Genomic DNA, 26,565 nt, shown 5'->3' with positions numbered 1-26,565 from the left:
CGGCGGGGGCGGGGCAGGGGCGGGGCGGGGGTGGGCCCAGGCGGTCCCCCGCTCCCCGCCCAGCGCTCTCCGCCCCGTGCTCTCCGCGCCCGCTCGCCCCGCGCAGATCTACTCGCCGGGAAGGCGGCGCCGGTGGCGGCTGCTCTCGCTGCGCCCGCTCCCGAGCACTGTTTTCCCGCCGCGGGTGGGCTTCGCAGCCCCAGGCCAGCAGCGGCCCCTGGCCCGCTGCAGCCCCGGCCCTCCACCTTCCCTTTGCAGGGGCGGCCCGGCCAGTGTCCCTCATCCCGTGACGCTCCCTTCTCCCACCCGCGACTGCCCCGCGGAGCTGGCTCGGACACCCAACTTTGCCACCTCGCGGGTCGTCTCTGCTGGGCGCGAATCTGCCCACCCACCGGTTGGCTGCGCGCTTGGGGACTGTGCTCGTGGCCCCCAAACCGGTGCCCCCATTCTGGAGCTCAGCGAGTAGGGGGCGGCTCTGGGGAAGTGGCAGGGAGCGGCTGCAGCTGCTGCCTCCACTTCCCTACCCAGGTGCTGAAGAGGATCCTCAGAGCCGCTCTGGCCCCCAAGCGCTGGATGACTGGTACCAGCGCGCCCCGCACCTGGTGAGCGACCCCCGCCCAATCCCTGCGTGGCCTTGGCAGGAGCCCCTGACCGCACCGCGCCGCGCCGCTGGCCGGGACCCGGGGACTGCAGCGGTCGACTGGTGGGTGGTGCCAATCTCGGGTGGGATCCATCAGCAGGCACCTGGGCGGGGGTTGCGCGTACAGGATTAGGACCACCGTCAGTCCGGGGGCGCCCACAGTTGAGCTAGTGCACGGGCTGGAAGTTTGTGTACCCGCCTGTGCCGAGGTCAGAGCATGGAGAGGTAAGGAACCGGAATGTCGCCGTGGGCGAGACGGGACCCCTGCCCAACACCCAGAAAGGTGCCCACACTGGTCTGTGCCCGCGCCCGGCGCGCCTCCAGCTCGCACTGCCGGGAGCCGGGGACAGGGGACACGGAGGTCGGGACTTGGCGGTCCGGGAGCCGCCACCTCGCAGCCCCACGGGCTTGGGCAGGTTTTCCTGCTTACCTTACAGGGGAACCGGGAGGCAATGGGACTTGGGCTCAACTCCGCCAAGCGCCTTGGTTAATGAAAGACACTGAGGCGGGGATGCAGAGGCCTGGGGAACCACCAGCCAGGTGGGCTGCAGCTAGGCGAGCCCCTTTCCCCAGGCATCCCTCCGCTGCTCCACGGATTTTGCACACCCTGGCTCAGGGTTTCGGGCAGATTAGGCTCCAGAGGGAATGGTTTCTCCCAAGATGTGCGTGGGAACGGTCGTGGAGGAGTGATTCCTCCGGCTCGCTCCCCGCGGCGGCCGGTGCCTGGCTTGGCGCGGTCACATCCCGGTTCCCCGGGCTTTGGCGGGAAGCGCGTTCACCTCCTCGCCCTTTGCTTGCTTTGTACCTGGATGCCGCGGCCGGAGTTGGGATTTAACTTTCCTGCGCCTGCGGCGTCCTCGGGATTCCCGGCAGGGGGCGCTGCGAGCGAGCGCTCGGAGGACGAGGAGCCACAGGCGGTTGCTGGGTCCTGGGCGAGTGGGCGGGAGTCGCAGGCAACAACCAGCAGAACCAGGCAGATATAGCAATAATTTCATTTTGGGGGCCGGGGGTTGGGGGAGCTGATCTGGTGGCTATAGAGAGCTGTCAGCTAGGAGAGGGGACAGGAAAGGTGGTGGCCAGACATAAGTGCTCTAACTAGAAAGGTCTCTTCCAGAGAAAAAGATCGCTGTAAAGTCTTCCTTGTCTGGGCATCTGTCTTCCTTGTGACTGTTGCATTTACTCAGAAAGAAATCGAAATTGAGGGAAGATAACGTGAGTTTTGTTTGATACCGTTCTGCTTTTTAGGGGTGCTTTAGTTAACACATCAGGAGTCATAAATGATTATTCTGGTTTGTTTTGAAGAAAGACAAGTTTTACGTCTAGCTTACCGAGAAGAGCTCTGTCATAATGGCTGAGTTTGGAATCAGCAGATATGTTATTAATTATAGAGGTAGTCTGTTCATAAGGAGACAGAAACACAAAACAAGACTTTAATAAGGAAGATTTTTCAATACCTAGTTAGGATTGCTGAATTTGTTGCTAATTAATGCCAGTTTCATTATTTTAGAGAGTGTAATGTTTATCATGACCACTTTATACAACTTCAGTTAAAGCAGATAATACCATTATGTATAACTGAAATAATTTTCTTGTCTGTGCCTGTATTTACACCAAAAGAAACATGGATTTCTTTTTCTATGTTTGTTTTTCATGAAAAAAAACAGCCCTAAGTGTAATTGTTTGGTTCACTTGAAACACAGATGTTTTTTTCCTTGAGTTTCTTTCCTGTAAAAACTTTGGAGATAGAAGCTTGCTCATCCACGTTGCTCCATGCAGTCATACTAAGCATTTATATACTCATTGAAGTGTGGGGTTGACAAACTGACATCTATTTCTATGTGCTTTTAGCCAATATGTATTTTTATTAACAGGGAGAAGACAGATGATGCTAATCATTTTATGTCTTTTGTGAATTGCACTAACTCATTTGGTTGTTATAATGTCAAACAGCTGCGAGATCCCTGCTGAGAGTAAAGCTTTGGCCTCCTGGGTGGTAAAGCTTGTCTCTGTCCAAAGGAAATTTTTGAGATGTTCAGAATTTGGTAAAAATAAACCTGTGTTCTTCACTGCCATTTCCCTTTAAAATGATTTCATCACGTGTCTTGGGAGAATGAAACGTAGAAACTTACAGCACAGAGGCTGTTAAAACTTATTGACCACGAGACTGAAATAAATACAAGCACATTTATACAAACTTCTGCATAAATTTTAGAGAGTCATGGGCCTTCTGAAGCCCCGTCCATGGATTTGCAGTAAGAAATTTAGTTCCAGAGTCATGTTAGCCTCTTGCTGAAGGACAAATGTTACAACCAACAAGCCTTTCTCTGTGCTGTGTGCTAGTGGCCCAAAATAACAGATGCCAGCTCTTTGGGGATGTCAGATGCTCCTGATGTTAGAGAGAGCTGCCTATCTGAATCGTGACACAGTTTTACTTAACTTGGTGATTAGTTTTAAGAGTTTCAAATGATTTTATTTTTGGTCATAAAGTCATTGAAATTGAGTCTTTGCTTTTGATACAGGAAGACGTGGAGGAGGAGCAGAAAACCTTTACTAAATGTCCAGCCAAAAGTATAAAGGCATTGCATTATGTAGACAAGTGATCATGAACTCTAGAGTTAACTAACATCAAAAACTCATCCCAAGGAAGAGGTTTGAGCTACAAAGCAGATGGTGTGCAAGATAGAACAAATGAGTTTATAACATATCCCAGTCAAGGAATCCATTTTTATAGTAGTATATGTACAACTATTTGAGTACAGCAGCCCTACATCCTGCAATAAATCCTCCATAATTCTTGATTCTAAAATTATACCAATTTTGTATTTAAAAATGTTTCTGCAATTGTTGCTATAGTTACCCAGACAAATTGCTTGGGGTATAATTATACCAAGGTGACAAGTTTTTATGTGTTAAATAATGTTTAAAATGTAAATTATGGTGTCTAACAAATTGAGTTACAACTAAGTACAAAGTGTCTAAAGTGAAACCTTGTGCATTTCTGATCACCTGCATCTACTTGCAAATTTATATCAAGAAAGTTAATAGTTTTCGTAAATCATAAAATGAGCATCTATAAGTACTTTCAGTTGTCTTGAGTACAGTTGCCAACATAGATAATTTCACATATGTTCTCAGCAACCTTTTAAAATTGAGATGCAGAAGTTTGGTTGGCAATTAGGTTTTTATCACTCTGCCGCCCTGCAGAAATGATAGGGGGCAATCTCCTGTTTCCAATTCCTGTATAGATTGGAAGCAACTTGGGGATAAATTCAGCAGGTGAGATGTGGCTGCTGGGAAGCACTTTGGAGAAACAGATATGGGTATTTTTGGTAAATATATAGCATCTTTTTCAGATGAATTTTTTAAGAATTGGTTATCCAGATATACAAAATCAATTTCTGATAGGGAGTAAAGAAGAAAAAGCAAAATTAAAGTAAGCTAGAATATACATAAACTTTTCAATATAAATGAGCCTGCTCAAAACTTGCTTTGATTCAAAATTGAAGCCAAATAGAACAAAACAAATGAAAACTTGATCCAAGAGAAGGTATTGGATAATAGGTAGTTTATTTCAACATACTAGTATTGACACAATCTTTGCATCTAAAAGATTGTATAGCTAAGGAAAGCTGGCAGTCCATTTCACAGAGTATTTTGAGGCCAGGCAACTTCAAAGACAAGTCATATTTCACGTTGTGTGTGAAATTTAAAATAGGAGTAACACAACAGTGGGCTCAAGAAAACAGAAAATTTTCCCAAAGGAATTGCTGTTGTCATCTTCTTTCTTCTCCTTTTTTGGTCTGAGATTAGTGGTTGTTTGACAAGAGCAAAGACAAGCACACTGTATTTCCCTTTCCTGCATTTTAAAATGTACTGACATAGTATTGCTGCATTTGGAAAAAATAAAATCATTCTATTTTTAAACTCTTTTTTTCCTTATTGGTTTCCTAGAATTGATTTCCTGATTAACACTTGGGGAAAAAAAACTATTTTAAAAGAGAATAATTTTTTTAGAGGAGGAATTTCTTTTATTATTGAAAGGTCATGAACCCACTAATCTTTTATCTTCCCATCTTTCACTCATTATTTGTCACTGTATTTCTGTAGAATTGGCTAAACTAGGGTTCATGTAGAATAATGAGGAAGTATACACTGGAAAAATGTTACTTTATGTTACATTTTTATGTACAATTGAGAGTAAATCACACTACTGCAATAGGTAATTCAATTACAGATATGTATGATAAATAACCAGTAGAGTGATTCTATCAGAAGCCAACTCTGTTGGTGAGATAATACTGTATTTGCTGAGATGTGAAATTAAATAAGTTATAGGCGAGTGACAATCAGGATAACACAAGGACAAATTGTTCACAGAAAATCAAGCCTCTTTCAATCAGTTCAAATCCATCCAATGTTTGGCAAGGATGTATGATGTACTCATGGAAAGAAAAACAGAGTCAAGGAAAGCAACTAAGAAAAAATTTGCTAAGCAGTTTCCTGTGATCTGTCTGCAAAATCATAAAACCGAAACTTCTATTCTCCTGAATCACAGGAGAAATGGCATTCCTCACAAACTGACTTCAAATAAAATTCCACACGAAGAGCTTTTCTTTCTGTGAAAACAAAACAAAACAAACCCGGAGATGTGATACATCTTGCAGAAGGCCCCCAAAGCTGTTCTGAGCCAGCTACCAAGGCAGCTGACTCCTGCCAGTGCCCCCAAACCTGCTGTGGAAGGAGAACGTGTCGGAGGCCGGGGACATTTATGGTTGGGCATCCTGTAAACAAATGGATTTTAGAATCACAACTGGCTTCTGTGACTCCTTTTACTGGACTGAGATTTAGGTTTGTTGTAAAACTACTGATTTTCTTTTCTGTTTTTCTTTTTTTTGAGACAAGAATCTTGCTCTGTCACCCTGGCTGGGGTGCAGTGGCGTGATCTTGGCTCACTGCAACCTCTGCCTCCTAGGTTTAAGCAATTCTTTATGCTTCATCCTCCTGAGTAGCTGGGACTACAGGCACCCGCCACCACGCCCGGCTATTTTTTTTTTTTTTTTTTTTTTTTTGTATTTTTAGTAGAGACAGGGTTTCACCACGTTAGTCTGGATGGTCTCGATCTCCTGACCTCGTGATCCACCCTTGGCCTCCCAAAGTACTGGGATTACAGGTGTGAGCCACCGCACCTGGCCTTCTCTCCATATCATTTTGCAGAACTCCACACACTGCCTTTATTTCTTAAAGTCTTTCACTGATACAGAATGTCAGCTTAGGAGACAATGAGACTGTTTTGTTCATAGCTGTGTTGCCAACGGTGCCTAGAACAGTGCCTGGCACGCAGGAGGCTCTCGGGCCATCTTGGGTGAGTGACTGAATCAAAAAATGCCCTGAGATACTATGTATATAGTATAGAGTGCAACAGAGTATACTGAGAGAAAGGACTAAGGCTTAAACAAGACTTTTGGGGGCTAACCATGGACTCTAAAACTACTTATATTCTTTATTTAGAGAAAAATGTTCCAAATGCCTCCAAACTGATTTATTAGCACAGTCTTGAAATACAAATGTCTTTGTAAACTGGCTGGTGGAGGGGTGGGAGAGGGACTGCATATTTCCTAGTTCCTAATACACAACAATTTGCATAGCAAGTCAGTGCTTGTTAAATGAATTGATGACCTTGCATGACTCGGAGATTAGCATAAATATAATTTCTGTGTACAGATTGAATATTCCTAATCAAAAAATCCCAATTTCACAATGCTTCAAAGTCTGAAACTTTCTGAGCACCAACATGACCCTAAAAATGCTAATATATATAATGCAAATATTCCAAAATCTGAGAAAATCCCAAATCTGAAATACTTCTGGTCCCAAGCATTTTGGGGCATAAGGGATACTTAACCTGTATTAAAACATAGAAAAATTGAAATTCAGGGATGTTCTCATTTAAAACAGCACCCTCCCCTCCAAGCACACAAATTCCAGGGAATATACTGTATCCTTATCACATATGTTTACACATTACAGAGATTTTAGACATCCTAGAATATTTTTAAAATATGGCAGGCTTTTTATTATATTTCTGAGATCAGGCTAGTAAGCCTAGTCATGCGGTTGGATTTATAGATTTAATAAGTTGAAACAGAAGAATAGGTAAACAAAATGTGGCCTATCCCTACAATGGGCTACTTATTCAGCAATAAAACAAATGAACTCTTGATATATGCTGCAATATGTGTGAACCTCAAAACCCTGCGCCAAGTGAAGGAGGCCAGTCACCGAAGACCACACACCATATATTTCCATTTATAGAGATGCTCAGAAAAGGCAAACCCATAAAGATGGCAGGCAGGTTAGTGGTTGACTCGGGCTAGCAGTGGGAACTGGGCATGACTGCAGATGGGCAGCCCAGGCCTTTTTGGGGTGATGGAAATGGTAAGAAACTGAATTGTGGAGATTGTCATACAACTCTGTACATGTACTAAAAATCATTAAATTGTACACTTACAATGAGTACATTTTATGACATGTAACATATACCTCAATAAAACTTTTTTAAAAAGAAAATTCTGGACATCATCGCTAAAATTAGAGTAAATTAAACTGCCAGTGGCCTAAATGTGAGTCCTGCTGCGTCTACTGGGAAATGTATTCTGTGTTTCCATTACTTGTACAAAGTGTAGTGCCAGGGCCAGTGGGTGCTAGGATGAGCACATTTCTTTGATACTGAGGCACTTTCTTCCTGGGAAGTCTGTCTGAGCTGTGATCTCTATTATGAAAACAAGAAAACTTAGGTTGTTTCTGGATGAGACAACATAACCAGATTAAACTCATCAGCCAGCCTCGCCGCTGAATGTTGGGCACACCCCAATTCCCAGTCATTGCTTAGAGTATACTTGTCTGCCAATTTTATGGTTTCATGAGCATAGCTCAGGGGGAACATCTCTGACAACACAGAATCTCGTGGTGTCATTAGAGCTGCAGAGTCTGGGACTCCTAGCATCATTCTGCTCAACAAATGAGGTTGCTGTCCTTTGATGGGGGAGAAGCTTGTGATGCCTGCTTCTGTGTCCTTGTACACTTTCTTAGCAAGGCCTTCCTTTCAGTTGGAGAGGCAGGTAACTTCTAACAGCCAGACCCAGTGGCAGAATGCAGAGTTTTAAATGCCCAGAGCCTGAGTATGTAAAGGTGAGTGTTTCCCACCCTGTGCACCTCCCCCGGCCCCACTCTTAGAAAGAGAAGAATCAAAGAATTGCTTCTAGCTCTTTCCATTCTGCTTTGGCACATTTTGCAGTTAAAATGCAATGCTGAATATAGGTTTTGGGTAGAGGTACATACAAATTGCCTCTCATTTCCTTGCTCTTCCACTGTTTTCTCTGGGTAGAAGTGAGTGTCTTTAGCTCTCCCACCTTGTTTACTGCACCTTCCATCTGTTTAGTGTGTTAAAATCCTCTCTGCCTCCTGCCACAGGCTTCCTCAGCTCTCTTGTGGGCACCTTGCTTTCCCCACACCAGTTGGTTTCCACATAGTGGCTTTCCATGGGAGTGTTTACTTTGGCACAGGTGGTTCATGGTCCAGATACACCCAGCATGGCTTTCGGGATGTGGTCCAGGCTAGCTGGCCTTTAGCACTCGTATGTATTTCTCCACTGGTAATAGAGTATTTTTTTTATCCAGCCCTGTGATGCTTCAGGCAAGCATTTTCATAGTGCCTAATTTCTTCAGTATTTCTAGTTACTTGTTCACAAAAATGGAGATCAACAGCGTTTTAAGTCCTAGTGCAATGGATTTATTGACCTTTTGCCAGGGTCATTTCTGACCAGCTCACTTTGAACTTGCCTCTTCCCAAACATGAAGCCTAGCTTAGAAGCAAATTAAGAGTAACATTTACAGAACGACCATGTTTTTCTATTACCAATCCTAAATTATTACCCTTCATGAGTGGTAAGGAGTTATTTATGAGGATACACTAATATTTCCTTCTGCTGATTAGATGGCAATGGGGTGGGTGACATTTTTATCTTTCATACCACTTTTGATGGTTTCAGTTAGTCAATAAAATGCTGTTTAGGTAGGTACTTTTTGTGGTTCCGTTTTGTTTTCTTTCATTTTCAACAAGCTAATGTTCTCTAGATTTCAAGAATAACTACTTAGCCATTCAGTTAAACAGGTTGGCTAGTTACAGGATTGGAAAAATGTCTGTGTTACCGGGGCAGGTATTTAGTTTTGAAACAGAAGGATTAAGAAAGCAAGGTAATTTTCTCTTATTTTAAAATCTCCTTTAATCATAGATTTGTATTGGTTCTGGTAGCTTCAGTTGATCATAATTAAAGCAGCTCATAGTGTTATGTACAGAATTATGTGAAGGAATTGTCCTAAGTGGATAAAATGTATTAGACCATCTTTTTAATGATTTCTACTTTTTCTAACCATTTTCTTTTCTGAAAAGCATCCAAATGTTAGCCTCTAATATTGATTTTGGACACTCTAAGATGTATGGGATTTTAACTTTATTCTGACAGGCTAGAAGCTAGGGAAGGGCCTCGAATGTTCACAGCCTGGCAGGGTGCCCATGTCCAATGCCTCGTGTCTGCGGCACCTCCTGTCCTCCTGTCACCGTTCTGAAGTTTAAAATCAGAATATCTTTGCCAGTGTGTCAGTGAAGAGAAACTTCATTGAAGCTTGAGCCTGGGAGTTAAAGATAGACATTTTATTTAAGTTTAATATTTCCAGGCTGTAAATAGAAAAGAAAAATGGTGTTTTACAGAGCCAGGGGTCCATTGCCCAGATATTATTGAGCCTTTGCCCAGGACAGGGTGTCTGGATGGTCTAAACTGGAAAGGGGAATCCTGGACAGCAGTTTCCTGTATTTTCTTTTTTTTTTTCCGAGATGGGGTCTCATTCTGTTGTCCAGGCTGGAATGCAGTGGTGCGATCTCGGCTCACTGTAACCTCTGCCTCCTGGGTTCAAGTGATTCTCCTGCCTCAGCCTCCCAAGTATCTGGGAATACAAGCATGCACCATCATGCCCAGCTAATTTTTGTATTTTTAGTAGAGACAGGGTTTCACCATGTTGGTCAGGCTGGTCTTGAACTCCCGAGCTGAAGTGATCCACCCACCTTGGCCTCCCAAAATGCTGGGATTACAGGCATCAGCCACTGTGCCTGGCCTCCTGTCTTTTTGCATAGGGCTGCTCTTCAGATACCCTTTAGTGACTTTCCCCCCATCTATCAGAGGAATTTTCCTTTTCCCCCTCCTTATCATTTTCCTCCTCTGGTTAATTTCTCTGCTAAACCAAAATAATTTTAATTATTATGCTCTTTGTTCACCAGAAAGTTTTGAGCCAAACCGTCCTCTCCCAAACCCATGTAAAAGTGGGTGCACCAAGTTTTGTGCCCTGTGTCTGATATTATCAGGTGTCTCTAAGCATCTGGCCACTTTGCTGTGGGATTCAAGCTGCTGCTGCTATGACAGGAGCAGGAGCACATGTCCTTTTTCTCCTAGTCTTGTTCCTGGGTGGTTTCATGTTGGCGCCTATAGACAGGACCGCATCTAAGTCAGTTCTGAGTATGACAGGCATGTATGGCTATTGAGTTACATCCCAACGTCTGCGTCACATTGGACGGTGCTCTTGAGCTTGGGAAGATCCAGCATCTACCCATGGGGTAACTCTCTCCTGGCTTGCCACAGGGCAGTAGAGATTCCCTCCCTTTTTCATTCCTGGTTCCTGCTGGGAAAAATCTGGAGTTTCCAGGCTATGCTTCTTAAAGGCCCCCCTCTTCTCCACCTTCGAATCACTCTCACTTCTTTCACCTCCTTACTCCTCAAAAGTGGTGCTGCGCAAGTGGGAAGACCTGAACCCAACCCAGGTGGCTGAGTTGAAAGTATTCCCACTCTGCCGATCCACTCCTCCCCTACATTTTTTTTTTAAACAATGCATACTTTAAACTAGTGTTTTTTTCTAAAGCTTTCTTCACCTAAGAATGTCATACTGAATGTCAATTGTGCAGCGGTCGTGGGTGGGTTAGGAGAGTGGAGGTGAGAGTTGGGAAGGAGGGGCCCCACATAGAGAGAGGATCTCAGCGCGTCCAGGCAGCGCATCTTGGCTGTTGCAGCTTTCCACGCTGACTCCGAAAGTCAGGCCTGGAGCCAAATTTACTTTCCGTCTGCCAGCAGTGATGGAATTCCTAGGTTCTATCACCAGCTTGTGAAAAGAAATCATTCAGGAAACTGCAAGCTGGCAAGTAAGAATCGCAAAGATTCATTCACTTGAAAGCTTATGCCTGCGAATGTTATTTAACTTTGAACAGTTTTTCCAGGCCCACCTGCGGAGTTTCCAGCGCCCTGAGGTTTGTCTTGCTGTAGGGGGACGCCCTTAAGGATTCACAGCGAGGATCTTCAGGATGAAGCTGGGAGGTGGGAAGAGCAGAAGGGCTTTCCCGGGGCTCTCACCTCATTCAGCCCTGACCCAGCTTTGTGCAGTCAGGTCGCTCTCTAGAACTTTGAGGAGTCAACGTAGGTGCTTGGACTTTAGTTCCTGAAGTCAGGACTAGTCAGGACAAGAGTCAGGCTTTACTGTGGTCATGTACCCTGACCATTGAAATCCTGAAAGACATTTTTAAAGAGAGTATCTGGCCGGGCGCAGTGGCTCATGCCTGTAATCCCAACATTTTGGGAGGCCTAGGCGGGTGGATCACGAGGTCAGGAGATCAAGACCATCCTGGCTAACACAGTGAAACCCCGTCTCTACTAAAAATACAAAACATTAGCCAGGCGTGGTGGCAGGCACCTGTAGTCCCAGCTACTTGGGAGGCTGAGGCAGGAGAATGGCGTGAACCCAGGAGGCAGAGCTTGCAGTGAGCCGAGATCACGCCACTGCACTCCAGCCTGGGCAACAGAGCCAGACTCCATCTCAGAAAAAAAAAAAAAAAAAAAAAAAAAGGAGTATCTATTGAGGAATTGTCTATTGAGGTAGGCTGAAGGAAATCAATGTTTTGAACTTGGACTGTGGCTAGAGGAGAAGACTGAGTTGCCCAATGTAAACCCCAAATAAAATTCTAGACAACCCCCGCCCCATGCTGCCCGTGCCACTGCCACTGCTCTGCCTGCAGAGTAGCCATTCTTCTATTTCTTTGCTTTTAATAAACTTGCTTTCACTTTATGGACTTGCCTTGAATTCTTTCTTGCACGAGGTCCAAGAACTCTCTCTTGGGGTCTGGATCGGGACCGCTTTCTTGTACCACGATGTTCCATGGGGATGCAACACTGGCTGGCCTGCCCCTCAGAGTGGGCTCCATCATGGCCCTTAATAAGTCCTGGCTACAAGATCACACCCAATGATCTGTAATCAAGAGTCCTTTTAATTAGTGGTGGTAACACACGGACTTTAGTGCAGTTTTGGATTTGTTGCTAAGTGTTTTTCAATGAGCTTTTAATTTGTTGTTGTTTAATTAAAAGTGTATGTTCTCTGCAGAACAGGCTTTTGGACCCACACTTCCTGCCTTGAGGTTTTTGGAGCTGGCCCTAAGTGGGGAGAATAAGCATCTTGACTGGGGGCGTGGCAGCGTCATCATTAAGAGTCGGGGGACAACGGGCGCAATTAGTGAATTGCTCATAGTGGGGCCTCATGTGGGAGGCCCTCAGGGCCCAGTGGCCTTTGTGGATTCTTCTTTAATTGCACTTTTAAGTGAGACAGAGTTGGCTACTGGGTTTAATTAAGCCTGCAGGGCTAAACCTATGAACACAAATCAAAAGCAGGTTAGGGAAGGCTGCTTTCTTTAAAGTTTATAGGGTCACTCGCTGTTATCTTTGTTCCTCTTCAGGTGAGTGCTGGTGTATTTTTTCAACACAGCTGCTGGGGTTGACTTTGACTTCTGCTGGTTTGCTGTTTTGCTTGATAATTGCAGTGGCCCAAATATGTTGCAGTTTATGTCAGATGTTTTAAAAACCCATGAGGAAGGGGGCCACGGGTTCCAGCTCACTCGATCTTTTGTGTCTTTCCTATGTGTGGGAAGAAAAAGTTTTTGTAGACATATTTATAGAAAAGAATTTGGCCTTAGACTTTTCAGAATTGGTAGAAGGCTAAAGGAATTTGTATAAAGACATAATTGGAGGCACATAGGAAACTTGTAAAGTCTGCATGTTTGAAATGCTTTGCTTCTCTGAGCCATTGGGAGTTTATTAGCTGTTTCCTTTTCCCACATTAACTTTCACGTGATTAATTGGATTTACTTAATTAAATGCTCTATATTTAAGTAGAGTGGAGGCACAGGGAGTATTCTGAAAATAGTATCAATTGTTTCATACTGAATATTTTAGATAAATATTTTATACCTAAAATATACAATATGGTCTGTTTATACTTGGAGGAAAAGACATTAAATTCTATATTTACAATCTTTTACTATGTGTGTAACCTTTTACACTAAAGTGAAAGGTCTATTTTAAAAATCTTATGGACAACCTCGAAAATTCCATATCATGAAATTTGACTCCTTTCCTGCATTCCAGAGGAGCAAGCCAATGTTGTAACTAGGAGCACGTCTCTGTTGATGCCACAGTAAGTCGAAATGTTCAGAGGGGTAGCTGGGCTATTTTTAACAAGTTCAAATGTATCCTGTGGTGGAATATTTCCAATGATCCAAAATTAGTGAGGGTATCTTGGACACCACAGTATCATGGGCTCAGACGAATTGGCATGTTCAACATCTTTCAACTGTCAACCTAAATCTAACACTGGGATTGATGGCTTTTGTCAAACGATGCTTCATTCTTTGGAGAAAACAAAAGAATAACCTCTATTTGTGAGCATGGGGGTCAGAGGCTTTGGAATTAGGTGCTTGACAAAGTGAGCACTGCATGAAATTGGGAGCAGTTGCAGGCTATTAGAAGATGACAGTCTCTTGGTGGTAAGGACCGTTAATACCTACCAAGGACATGTTTATTGCATTGGCAGGGAGCATAAAGGAGAACAGCTGAGGTTTTCCCCTCACTCTTCTCTTTTGTTTACATGAAAAAAATGTCAAAGGAGAAGCCTGGTGGAGAAAGGGCTTGGCTATCATGGCAGCCTTTTATCTGTGGAAAATAAAAGGAAGATACAGTTGCCCTCTGTGAAAAGATCTGTGATAACACTTGTTCCCAATCATCGGAGAGACAAATGACCATTTCTCTTTGAAAGATTATGTTTACATTTCCCCATGTCTAGAGAAATGCCTTCTTATTAAATACACATGCAGGTCGGGTACAGTGGCTCACGCCTGTAATCCCAGCACTTTGGGAGGACCAGATGGGTGGACCACCTGGGGTCAGGAGGTTGAGACCAGGCTGGCCAACATGGCAAAAACCCATCTCTACTAAAAGTACAAAAAAAAAAATTAACTGGGCATGGTGGCAGGCACCTGTAATCCCAGCTACTTGGGAGGCTCAGGCAGGAGAAATGCTTGAACCCGGAAAGTAGAGGTTGCAGTGAGCGAGATCACGTCATTGTACTCCAGCCTGGGTGACAGAGTGAGACTCTGTCTCACACACACACAAATATATATATATATATATATGTTCATTGATTACTGTTTTTCCCCAAGGATTTTTGTTCACCTGTAATCTGTAGTTGATAAAAGGATGGGGGGGATATTTAATATTTTTATTTGACAAACACTTTCTGTTGTCCTAAACTGATGTGGCAGATAGGATAGATTTGAGTCAAAGAAAGGGATATGGATTTGGTGAATTATTGTGCCTTATTCATTGAATATTGACTGCCTTCAGGTTGATAAAAACAGTCCATAGATTTCTAGAACCTGGAAGACACAGCTGAGGTTTTCCAATTTATCTCTTTGTCCACAGGTAGGTCTTTTTCTAAACTTGATAGACAGACGGTCATCTATTATCTTCTTAGAGAGGGGCTTATAATGGGGTCCCATTATAACTTGGATCACTTGTTTGCTTTTAGTGTGTCTTGCTCCAGCAAAGATACTAGGGTAAATGGTAGCATTTGGTGTATGAAGCAGGATATTTACTAGAAACTTTCTCTGGGACAGACCCTAGGCTCTGCCCTGGGAAGACAGTGTGGAGGCTAGAGATGGTTTTTGCTCTCTCAGTATCTGTTTTCCAGTTGGGTGTCCCTTGTCCTGGCACAGATACCATTTTTTGTCAGCATGCCTCAAGGACCTGAACCAATGCTGCAGGTTCAATTCAATCAAACCCTGAGGCTTTCCTAGGAACCTCAGGGCAGAATTGCAGCGACAGCAGGAGGGAGGAAGAGTGGGGTGTGGGACAGCGAATGACAGAAACAGTCCTGTGTGTCTGCATGCCCTGATGGAGATTCCTCACTTGCTGGGGCTGAAGAGAGCTTCAAAGGTACATGCCCATCTGGCACGGATACACTGTTGGTATGCCCAGGGCTCTGAGAGGACCCAGCTCAGGGTACACAGCCACATCCTTCAGACCACACAAAGCCAGGATATGGTATCTGCAGATATAGTTCCCTACGAATGTAGGTGGCCTGAAGACCAGAAATGGCCTCAAGAGTGCCAAAGAAAAGATAGAACTATTTACAGTCTTCCTTTTCAGGATCATAGAGAAGTTTGGAGCTGGCCACCTCTCTAGGACCTTGATCTGGGGGCTGTTTCTGGTCAGAGTGCTTGATGCAGAGACCTTGATATCTGATGTGCTCCAGGTCTCACAAGAACTCCCACGCGAGATGCTTCGTGGAGTTTTTTAGGGACAAAACCCACGTGATTCATCTTCATTGCAAGATGACCTTTTCCAGTGTTGAAAACACTTTGCAGTCAGGATAAGGAAGAGGAAGCTGACCTTTCCGGGAATGGAAGAGCCCTGAGATGTGAAGAGGGTACTTGGAGCTAGAGCAGTCAGGTAACGAAGCTGCTTATAACTCACTTCTGAGGAGGCTTCCCTGCTGACTGGCGGCACATTCTCGCCTCTCTCCCTCCGATTTCGTAGCTCCTTAGCATAGGAGTTGGGGTTTCCTGGAATGCTCCTTTTCCAGGTGATTCCATTGTGCAAGTCAAGATTCCTTGATTAGCCTCTGAGCTCTGGAGGACGATCCCTCCTAGCTTCTACTGCCCACGATAGATGCACCCTGAGTGCCGCTGAGGTCTGAGTTGAGTGGTCAGAATACCAAAGACTATTTGCATTTCTCAAAATGTGGGCAAATGCAATCAATTAATCATTTCTCCTTACATAAGGGCTTGTGAACCAGAATAATTAACTTCTATTCTGTTTTCTTCCTTTTGTCCTTTTATGTAAACCTGAAAGAGAAGCACCTGGTTTGAGGATACATTTTGACAAATAACTTTAAAGTAAAAAAAAGAACATTTTATTATTTATTTGGTCAGTGTGTTGGTTGAGACTGGAAGAGTTTATAAATTATGTATGTAGTTTCTTTTTGGATGTTTAATTTGGATAAATGTATTTATGCTGTAATTATCCATCAAATTATGTGCAATCTCAAAAGACTACATATAAAAATGTGAATATCATACAAGATGGAAATCTCTGAACTCAGCTGCCATCACCAGCAACGACGTGTAAGCATATTTTTATTTTCTTTTTAACACATGATCTGTCCCTCCATGGTATAACTCAATACAGCAAACAGTTGCTGGCTTTGCTTGTGGAACGTATCTGTGGAAATGGTCACATCTAACGTGGCCAGAGGAGGCAGAGAGTCAGAGAAGCAAAAGAATTATGCACAAGTGTCCATCCTAACGCGGCCTGCACACCTCCCTGGGGCTTCCCAGCCTCCGCCTTGCCTTTGCCCGCTCTTCAGAGCCCGCGCTGGCTGCTGAGCCTTGTCGAACACCAGCTATTGAGGCTATTTCCACGTCACACCTTTCGGATCTGATGGTACTTGGGTTTCAGGGAACCATGCCTAGGGCTACAGGTCCAATGATACAAGGGAGTTGAAAGAAGGGAGGATCTGGGTCTCTTAAGCATGGAGAGAAAATGCGGTAATAGCTCAGGTTGCCAAAAAGGATTTTTATTCCACACTTCTTACCCCCACCCTCTTCTTGAGGAGCTTCAAGTAGAATGAATGAATAATAGGAAGCTAAGTTCATACTTACTTTCATATACCCATGGGATTTTATAAGGGTTTAAATACCGGGAGGAGCCCGGTATTTGAAAGCATGTTACTAGTTTATAATGTGAAAGAAAAAAAATTCTGACCTCAGTTTAGTAGATGTCTTAATACTGTTGGCAGAAGCCTATAGGTCAATGTCTGAAATATTCCTGGCATATGAAGATTACACGTTTTATTTTATTTTAATTGAAATATATTAGTAGTAATTTCAGCTCTGTAGCTCAGCATGACATAAAGGCCACAGTCCCATACCCGGAAGCTACTGGGAGGAGCTGTGCAGCTGGGGGGTGTCCAGGCCGGGCAGGTCACGCTCTTGGCTTCACACAGGGGCAGGCTGCCCATGAGGGCTGGCCAAGTAGGATCCTGACCTCTAGGAAAGGTGCCGACAAGCCTGGCAGCTGGGAAGGAGGCTGTGGGGACTTCTGCTTCAGCCATGCAGGGCGGAAATGGTGAGATGCAAAGCTGGCAGGTGCAGGTGGGTAGCCCTTTCACCCGAGGCTTGGCCACTATCCCTAGAGCACATGGCCACGGGTGGGTGGCAGTTCCTCAGACCTTGATGGAGCTGACAGCTGGTTGTGCTTTCAAAACTGGAAGGAGTGACTTATGGTCATAACCAGAACCATCTGGATACAGTGCTACCACGGGCTCAGAATAGAAAAGGCAGCTCTTCTGCCTAGCTCTATGGATTTCTCATAAGTACCAAGTCCTACAAATAAAATCACCATGACCTAAGAACCAGCTATCCCTGAAGGCCTGCCTGGTCTCTGGAGCCAGGTACTCCTGAAATCTAGAGACTTCTGGCTCCCAGGTGAAACTGTTCTACCTGGGAATGTGAACAAACAATGTAGTTCTCTTATCTTTTTCCCTCTTCCCAAAAGAAAATGCATTAAATCGGTAAACTCATTTGTTCTGGAGATCTATTGCTATACAGAAAATTATCCCATGATTTAGTGACTTAAACCCACAATTTGTTATTATGTTTCACAATACCTTGGGTGGACTGGGCTCAGCTGAGTGGTTCTCCTTTGGCCTCATGCAGTAGCAGTCACCTGGTATCCTGCCACATGGCCTCTCTCTCCTCATGGGAAGGCATGGGCTTCGATACTGGAAGTGGACATTTCTAGGCCCTTTAAAGGCTGTGCCCATTGCTATACACTTCCACTGTATTCTACTGGTCAAAGCAGTCCTAGGGCTCAGATTCATGGAGCTGGAGAAAGATTGCCCATGGACAGGCAAGTGGCAAAGCACACTGCAGAAGAATTTGTGGGTGGGGAGACTGTGCTGAGGCCATCATGGAAAATGCCGTCTCCTACCCCATTTCTCATGTTTAGTGAATAGGAACCCAGAAAATAAATGTGTAATCAGGGACCTGAACTAGTAGCCTGAAGCCAGGCTGTCCTAGGACTTCTTGCGGACCTTCGGTTGCTGATGGGTTGAGGGTTCGTTGCTAAAAAGATCATGGGAAGAAATTGCTACATTGTAACTGAGAGCTGACACCATTTTCTTTAGAAAATTGGGAGGAACTGTGTTCTAGGTCAGTCTTACTAAGTAGATATTCATATTTTGCAAGCTGAAGGCTTTGCTAGGCAGTGGGAACTTGCCTAAGTTGATCACATTCTATTTCATTTCTATAAAGACAATGTTTGGAAACTGACACATGGGCACATAAGGAAATGTAACATGCAAATGTCAAATTTACAAATTACAAAATAGGTGATTTTTTCATAAAAATAGATATTTTTATTCTATGAAGAAGATTAGTTGCAGGATTTCTTTAAATATCAAGATCTTCTAGGCCTTTTCACTGCAATTATGAGGCAGTATAAATGTAGTGGTTAGGTGAGCAGATTTTAGATCCAGGTTGCAGGCTTTGAAGCTCAGTCCTGCCCCTTGCTAGCTGTGAGGACCCGAGGAACATGCTCAATCTCTCCATGCCCCACTTTGTCCAATTCTAAAATGATAGCAATAGTTCCTACCTCATAGGGGTTTTGCCAACATCAGAAATTGTTAATGCATGTAAATTGCCTGTTCCATAGTGAGCACTCCGTAATGTTAGCAAGTATTAATGTTGTGATGATTCAAGAAATAGAAATTCTTGTTACAAGCCGAAGTGTGGTTTAATGTCTTTGTTCACTTAAAAGCACTTTGCAAAATGCAGTTGAATCGCCACCTCTGTTTGGTCACCTGCACAGGAACGCCCACACAGAGAGTAGGAAGGAAGGTGAGAGGAAAAATTGGAATTTGCTAAAAATAAAACCAGGGCTTGGAATTGTTGCTTGACTTTGCATAAGAACAAACATCCCTTGATGGTAGGAAAAAAGAAAGAGAAGTGTGCTGGGCATCTTCTGCTTATCCTTCCAGATCCTCCGGAGCCTTCTCCAGGCTCTGGACTGCATTGAAGTCTTGCTAGCCCTCTGCTTCTGGTTGGCTTCTTCCCATGGGGGCCATGGAGAAGATGGGAGGTAGAAGGGCTTGTGCTCTGAGGGGTCTCCCAGGTCTGGCTGCATCCTTCCACCCAAGGCCTCAGCACACTTGGGACCTGGTAAGTGCTCACTCCTCGCACTCTGTCAGGATTCAAGGTGATAGCTGAGCCCACTGTGACCAGCCCTGTCGCTGCACTATCCCTTGTGTTTCCCTGGCCACTATCCACACTTGCCATCTTACACTCCCCTTACCATACCCAGGTGGAGTTTGCCATACAACCCTTCTGAGACCCTGGCCAATGTCTGTCACCAAGATAATGACCATTAACGTCAATTTTCAGTTGGTTTTGTGATTGCAAAGGGGAACAGCTTGAGAAGTTAAAAACTCCAGCATCTTTTACTAAGTATGTCAAGAGCTATGTAGATGCACTGTCTTATGAAGTCACTGACAGCACAGTAGGGTGGGTAGCTTTCCCAGTTCTTGAGTAGTCACCCAAAGCCCACAGTGCTGATGCAAGTCCCAGAATCCTGGCCCTCTGAGCATTGCCTGCAGGCCCTGTCTCACTGGCCACCAGCAAAAAGTGAACTAGGGGACCTGAATGTACAGCTGAAGCCAAGCTGCTTCGGGGCTTCTCCAGACCTTCAGTTGCTGATGGCTCAAGGGCTCATAGCTAAAAAGTTCATGAGAAGAAATTGCTGCAGTGTAAACACCATTTCCTTTAAAAAATTGGGAGCAACTATGTTCTAGGTCAGTCTCTCTAAGTAGATAATTCTTACTTTGCAAGCTGAAGTCTTTACTGGGCAGTGAACAGCTGGTTTACATAATTAAAGGTACCTGTGAATTAGTTTTGATAAAATCAATAAACTGTATGACCCTGTGACAGCTCTTGTATATGTGGTTTAAGATACATTTCATGTCAGGTTGATAAACATGCACATATCTATTTAGCTATTAATTTATTTACATATACATCCCACTTGGCTTTCTAGCTTAGTGTTAAACTTAAATGTTTTTAATATGCTTTTGGATAATTGAAGTAAATGGAAAAGAGAACACTCCTCACTCAAGCAAATTCTTCTCTACCTTTCAATATTTATAAATCACTGGGAAGCATTTGGTAGTGAGACTTTGCAGCTCGATGTACAATGCAAGCTTTATAGCAGGTTATGTTTTGGCTGTAATGTGTGGCCTATTAATGAAGAAAAGGCTCCTTTTGATTACTTTTCTATTTGATAATAACCCCAAAGGGATTCCCAACTCTAGAACTCTCTATAAATCTTTAAAATGTAATTACTGCAATCATTGGAGTAATTTCCTTTATCATACAACCCTAAAAAGGGCCACAGGAATAGATATTCTGAATAATATAGTTTTTGCTCTAGACTCAATTATTTCACATCTATCAGAAATTAATTTTCTAATATAACTCTTCTATCATACTGTTTATATATCCTTCTATTGATTCATGCTTAAAGAAAAAAAAGATACAATTTCTCAGTCTGGTGGTCAAAGAATTTTGATCTCTGAAATTTTATCAAAGTTTTCTCATCCTAGTCCTACTTCATGTGAGGTTTTTAGCAGGGCCACGGCCTGGAACCAAATGGGGGCATTTTGAGGTGTCCCAGTGATTGAAGTTCTGGAGGCCAGAAGTCTGAAATCAAGGTGTTAGCAGATTGGTTGAAATGGCTCCGAGAGACAAGTGCTGCTGGTATTTGGGGCCAAAGGCCAGTAGAGCCATTATCACCCTCGCCATCCCTTGGGTCCTTGTCTCTTCTGTTCTTAGCTTGAACTGTTGCTTTGAGAGCCTTTTTTCTCCATCAGAATTCAGCTTCTTTCTCAAGTCCCAGTTTATGTCTGGAGTCTCAGATGGACACACTAGTAAGGATTCCTTTTACATTGATCTTGGCTGCTTCTGAAATCCTGGTGCCTTTACTGTTGCTGCCAGTCATTTTAGGTTAAATCAGGGATCAGCAAAGTTTTCTTGTAAAAGGTGAAATAATAAGTATGTTAGGCTTCTAGGGTTATATGGTCTCTGTCATGACTACTCCATTCTGCTGTTGTAGCGTGAAAACAACCGTTGAGACTATGCAAACATATGACATGACTGTGTTCCAATAAAACTTTATTTACATAAAGAAGCAGTGGGCCAGATTTGGCTTATGGCCATAGTGTTCAACCTTTGGCCTAACCATATGAAATAGCTATTTTTGTAGTTCAAGAAAGGTCAACTATTGGCAATTTCATATGATTCAAACAACAGGTTGTAAACTTTGTTGTAAATATTAGTATCTTCTGAAATCTCTTTTTTCCTTCCTCTCTTTTTTATTAGTTTGATTTTAGCCTGCCATGGTATCTAAGCCAAAGTGTCCAATTTTGGGCATTCAATAGATATATATTTAGTATATGACTGTGAGGCAGGATCCTCACTCAAATCTCTTCATGGGAAGGAAACTAATAGTTCATTAAATATTTGTCAAGTCACCCAAAAAAAGTTTATGTATATATTTATTTTGCATTAATAATGGTTGAAAATTAGCTAAGTACTGATATTGTGACCAAGGTGATATTCATCATTATTTTTGTGGTCATTGTTACCATCTGTATTTGCTTCTTAGGGCTACTATAACAAATCAGCACACACTCGGTGGCTTAAAGCAAGAGAAGTTATTCTCTTGAAGTTCTGGAGGCCAGAAGTCTGAAATCAAGTTGTTAGCAGATTGGTTGAAAGGGCTCCGAGATACAGTATATTCCAGGTCTATCTTCAGCTTCCAGTAATTGCTGGCAGTTCTTGGCATTTCTTGGCTTGTAGAAGCATCATTCCAGTGTGGAGTGTCTATGTCAGTAGTCACGTGGAGTGTTCCCTGTGTGTCTCTGCCTTCATGTGGCCGTTTTATGAAGACCTCAGTCATTGCATTAGGGCTCACTCTAATCCAGTATGATCTTGTATTAGTCCATTCTCACATTGCTTTAAATAACTGCCTGAGACTGGGTAATTCATAAAGAAAAGAGGTTTAGTTGACTCATGGTTCCACATGGCTGGGGAGGCCTCAGGAGACTTACAGTCATGGCAGAAGGTGAAAGAGAAGCAAGCACTCTTTTCCACATAGAGGCAGGAGAGACACAGAGCTCAAAGGGAGAAGCACTACACTTTTCAACAACCAGATTTCGTGAGAACTCCATTACAACACAGCACTAGGGGGATGGTGCTAAACCATTAGAAACCACCCCATGATCCAATCATCTCCCACCAGGCCCCTCCTTCAACATGTGGGGATTATAATTTGACATGAGATTTGGGTGGGGACACAGAGCCTAAACCATATTAGACCTCATCTTAATTTAACTCTATTTGCAAAAGCTCTATAACATAATGACAACATAACACTGAGGTTCTAAGTGGACATGAACTTTTAGGGGACAGACACTAATTGACCCTGTACACCATCTGTAAGGGAGTGGAGCACAGAGGCTGATCTGGAGGTGGCACCTTGTTGACAGAGTTGTTTTCTGCTCCTGAGGGTCATCCCAACTTATTTGCACTGGACCTCGTCCAGAGAATTCAGTTTATGAGTGCTTTTAAGAACTTGCTGATTTTTGTATGCCTGTATGCCTCCTCCTCCAGACCAACTGTTGACAAAGAGAGTTCACCCAGGAGGGTGATTATTTTGCCATGATTGATGACTCACTGCTGAGACTCTGAGCCATGTCACCTTCCCTTTGTCCCTCGTTATAGATTCGTATGGCAATTGAGAGACACTTAGAATATGTTTAATTGTGTGGCTTTTTGAATTTTTGTAAACAATTTTACACAATATGGAGTGGTTTCAATTATAGCTAAGATATGAGACATCCTAGGAAGGATTTTCACTTTAAATGTTTACAATTCCTGCATTTTTATGGGATTCATGAACCTAAGTAAGATTATCATTTTAGATACTGAAACCACCCCCTTCAAAGAGAGACCAGGAGCTTACATCTCTAACAGGGCTGTGATAAGATAAGGCTCTGGAAAAGGAGGCAACTATGCACACGTGCCACCATTGCCCGAGTGCTGTGTTCTGCTGGAATCCCGTTGTTCTCTGCGGAGCCGAGTTTGGCAGTTATTACAGTTCTTTTGTGTATGTTTCATTTGTTGATTTCATTTTCCTCTTGACTGGATGAGTTAATTCCCATTTTACATAAATAAGGAACGGATTTCTTCAGCTGATATTAGGTTTTAAACACTCTTATTAGCTGTGTACATGAAACCACCTTTGTTACTTACTACTTGCTTTATCTTGTTAAAAAAAGAGACCACAGAAACTCAAAATATGCATGTGCGTCATCATTTAGAAAAGTAAAAATGGCCCCAGAGAAACTGTTTAAATAACGTGATGAAGAGCTATGAGAAGGGAAGCCACATCTATTTCAGTGCATAAAAGGCTGTGTGTATTCAATTTCAGTTGAAGACCAGTTCTCTCATGAACTGAAATGTTCCATGTCAACAGGAGATGCAGAATCATACTTGTCATTGGAGACCAAATTTAGGAAATTTCAAATTCCTTTAAATATTGTTAGTTCTATAGTTATGGTGGGCCTCAAAGGTTTGGTTTAACTTTCCAGGTTAAAATCATTCATTTTGGAGGGTGTGGGGTTAAACACATTCAGGAGAGTGAAGAGACATACTCTTTACTCTCCTTTTTTTTTTTTTTTTTTTTTTTTTTTTTTTTTTTTTTTTTTTGAGATGGAGTTTTGCTCTTGTTGCCTAGGCTGGAGTGCAATGGCGCAATCTCGGCTCACCGCAACCTCCGCCTCCCAAGCGATTCTCCTGCCTCAGCCTCCCGAGTAGCTGAGATTAGAGGCATGCAGCACCATGCCCAGCAAATGTTTGTATTTTTAGTAGAGACGGGGTTTCACCATGTTGGCCAGGCTGTTCTTGAACTCCTGACCTCAGGTGATCTGCCCATCTTAGCCTCCCAAAGTGCTGGGATTACAGGTATAAGCCACCGTTCCCCTCCTACTTCTCCTCTTATTTGCAATTACGTCCTTTGTCTCTGCCTCGTTTTCTCTGTCTACTACATGCAGGCTGACTGCTTCCAAGGTATGAGATTATTTATTACATTAGCCTGATCTTGCCTTTCTACATGGAAGTTGTCAACATCCTTTCTTGAGTCATGTGTGGGTGTCACCATGGTGTCAGGCTGTGGAGGTAACAGAGGAGGGAAGAAGAAAGGGCTGCTAAGTTCAATCCATGCAGGCAAAGGCTATTTGACGGGGAGGCTGTCTGAGACCCCGTTTTGGAGCCCAGGATGGTCTTGGACCTCAGAAAACAGGTGGAGCCTCTCAGTGGCACCGTGGACCCCTAAAGACAGGGAGGGAGGATCCTGAGGACAGGTGTGACAGGCAGCCTGAACTGAGCAGGTGCTGTCCTCTCTGCCCCTCCTTCCTGGAAGGTGTCTAGGCCACCTCCTTGGAGTCAGACCAGGAACGACTCGTAGGGATGAAGGGAAGCTCAGAACAGGGCTGCAGGGAGTGCGTGCTTTATTAGGAAAACTCTCTCTGAGGACTTGAGGCACTGCTGACAGGAAAGGAGGTTTTCCTTGTAGTGTGTGGCCCTGGAAGAAAGAGCTGGGACCAACAGGGAAAAACATAATTATTCAAAGCTTCAAATAAATGGAATGACCAGCTGTGAGGACTCCAGCAGATTTCATAAACCGCTCAGTAAGAATAGACCGAGTGGTGTTAAATCCTGACTCATTCACCTGTACAGTTGTTTCACACCCACCTTTTTTGTTTGTTGTAGTTTTTATTCTAGAATCATTATTTCTAAATAGAGATCATTTGCATCTTTTTTTAACAAGATAAACTTTTAAAGACATTTCATTTTATTTTTATTTTTTATTTTTTTAAGATAGTATCTCACTCTGTCGCGCAGGCTGGAATGCAGTGGCGTGATCTCCGCTCACTGCAACCTCCACCTCCTGGGTTCAAGTGATTCTCCTGCCTTAGCCTCCTGAGCAGCTGGGGTTACAGGCATGTGCCACCATGCCCGGCTAATTTTTGTATTTTTAGTAGAGACAGGGTTTTGCCATGTTGGCCAGGCTGGTCTCGAACTCCTGACCTCAAGTGATTTGCCTGCCTCAGCCTCCCAAAGTGCTGGGATTACAGGTGTGAGCCACCAGGCCTAGCCTAAAAATGTTCTAGAAGAGTCTTAGATGCACAGAAAAGTTGTAAAGTCAGTTTGGAGAGTTCCTATGCACTCCGTGCCCAGGTTCCCCTATTGCTAACGCCTTTCACTTGTGTGTACATTGGCCACAGCTAATGCACGACACTGATGCATCATTACTCACTGAAGGCCACACTCTATTCTGACTTCCTCACTTTTTCCCTCATGTCCATTGTCTGTGCCAGGATCCTGTGATGGACCCTCCATTGCAGTTAGCTGTCCTGTCTCCTTAGGCTTCTCTTGGCTGTGACAGTTTCTCAGACTTTCCTTGTTTTGGATGACCTTGACGGTTTTCAGGAGGACTGATCAGGTAGTTTGTCAAATATCCTCAGTTTGGCCGTGTCTGAGGTTTTTCTCATGACTTGCCTGGAGCTAGGATTTTCTGGAGGGAAACACAGAAGTAAAGCGCCATCATCATGATATCAAGGACGAGTGCTATGGACAGGACTTACCAGTGATGCCACTGATTTTGATCTCCTGGCTGGGACAGTATAAAATATGGAATAGCAGACCAATCCCACATCTTCAGATAGGCCCAGGCGCTGGTGAGCAGTGCCTGCTCTCCCACCTCCCTGCTCTGAGCTCCTGTCCTCCCCCTACCCACCTTCACCCTCCAAGCCCCTCTGACTCCGCCCCAGTGGCCTGTCCTTCAAGAGTCTCACGTTCCCCTCACTCCATTTCAGCGACTCCCTCCCTGCCCTATTCCCAGCACGCCATTCCTCTTTTTTCTTTTCCAGCATCCTCCATAGTTTACTCATGTCTTTGGTGGTTTACCTCCTCCCGTGGAGTGTGGGCCCCACGAGGCCGAGCCTTTGTTTCCTTCACTGTATGTCCAGTCCTGACAACAGTGCCTGGCCTGGAGTAGGTGCTTAGAAAATGTTGGACTGATGAATGATTTGTAGGAGGAAAGGTCACAGCACTTGGAGAATGGTTCTGTACCTCTGAGGTTACAATTTGGGGGTGGGAATGGCTGCTGCTAGGCCAGGCGAGGGGCCTTCCTGAGGTGCCATGGCTGGAAACCATCTCACTTGGCTCTCTTTGGCTTTTCCCATAAACTTACATTTCGAGAATTGTGGGGTTCAATGACACTCCATTTTTCACTTTGCTTTACACAGGTCTAAACTTTTGGTTATTGCATGTGTTATGACAATGTTTCAGAAGCACATTGTCTAGGAGTATAAAAATGGTTTTCAATCAGG

At 43.9% G+C, this 26,565-nt stretch overlaps 1 protein-coding gene across 1 annotated transcript in view; it reads left to right on the top strand.

Moving 5' to 3' along the window:
* Window positions 1-70: 70 nt before the first annotated feature.
* Window positions 71-26,565, top strand: part of SEMA5A (semaphorin 5A) — a 502,481-nt gene continuing 475,986 nt past the window's right edge. The window contains exon 1 of the mRNA XM_003263156.3: window positions 71-602. The gene's annotated coding sequence lies outside the window, so the exon portion shown is untranslated. The remainder of the gene's footprint in view (window positions 603-26,565) is intronic.

Source organism: Nomascus leucogenys, chromosome 6 (genome assembly GCF_006542625.1).
Source record: "Nomascus leucogenys isolate Asia chromosome 6, Asia_NLE_v1, whole genome shotgun sequence".
NCBI lineage: Eukaryota > Metazoa > Chordata > Mammalia > Primates > Hylobatidae > Nomascus > Nomascus leucogenys.
Note: the sequence above shows the minus strand (reverse complement) of the source record. Positions and strands in the feature narration are given on the sequence as shown.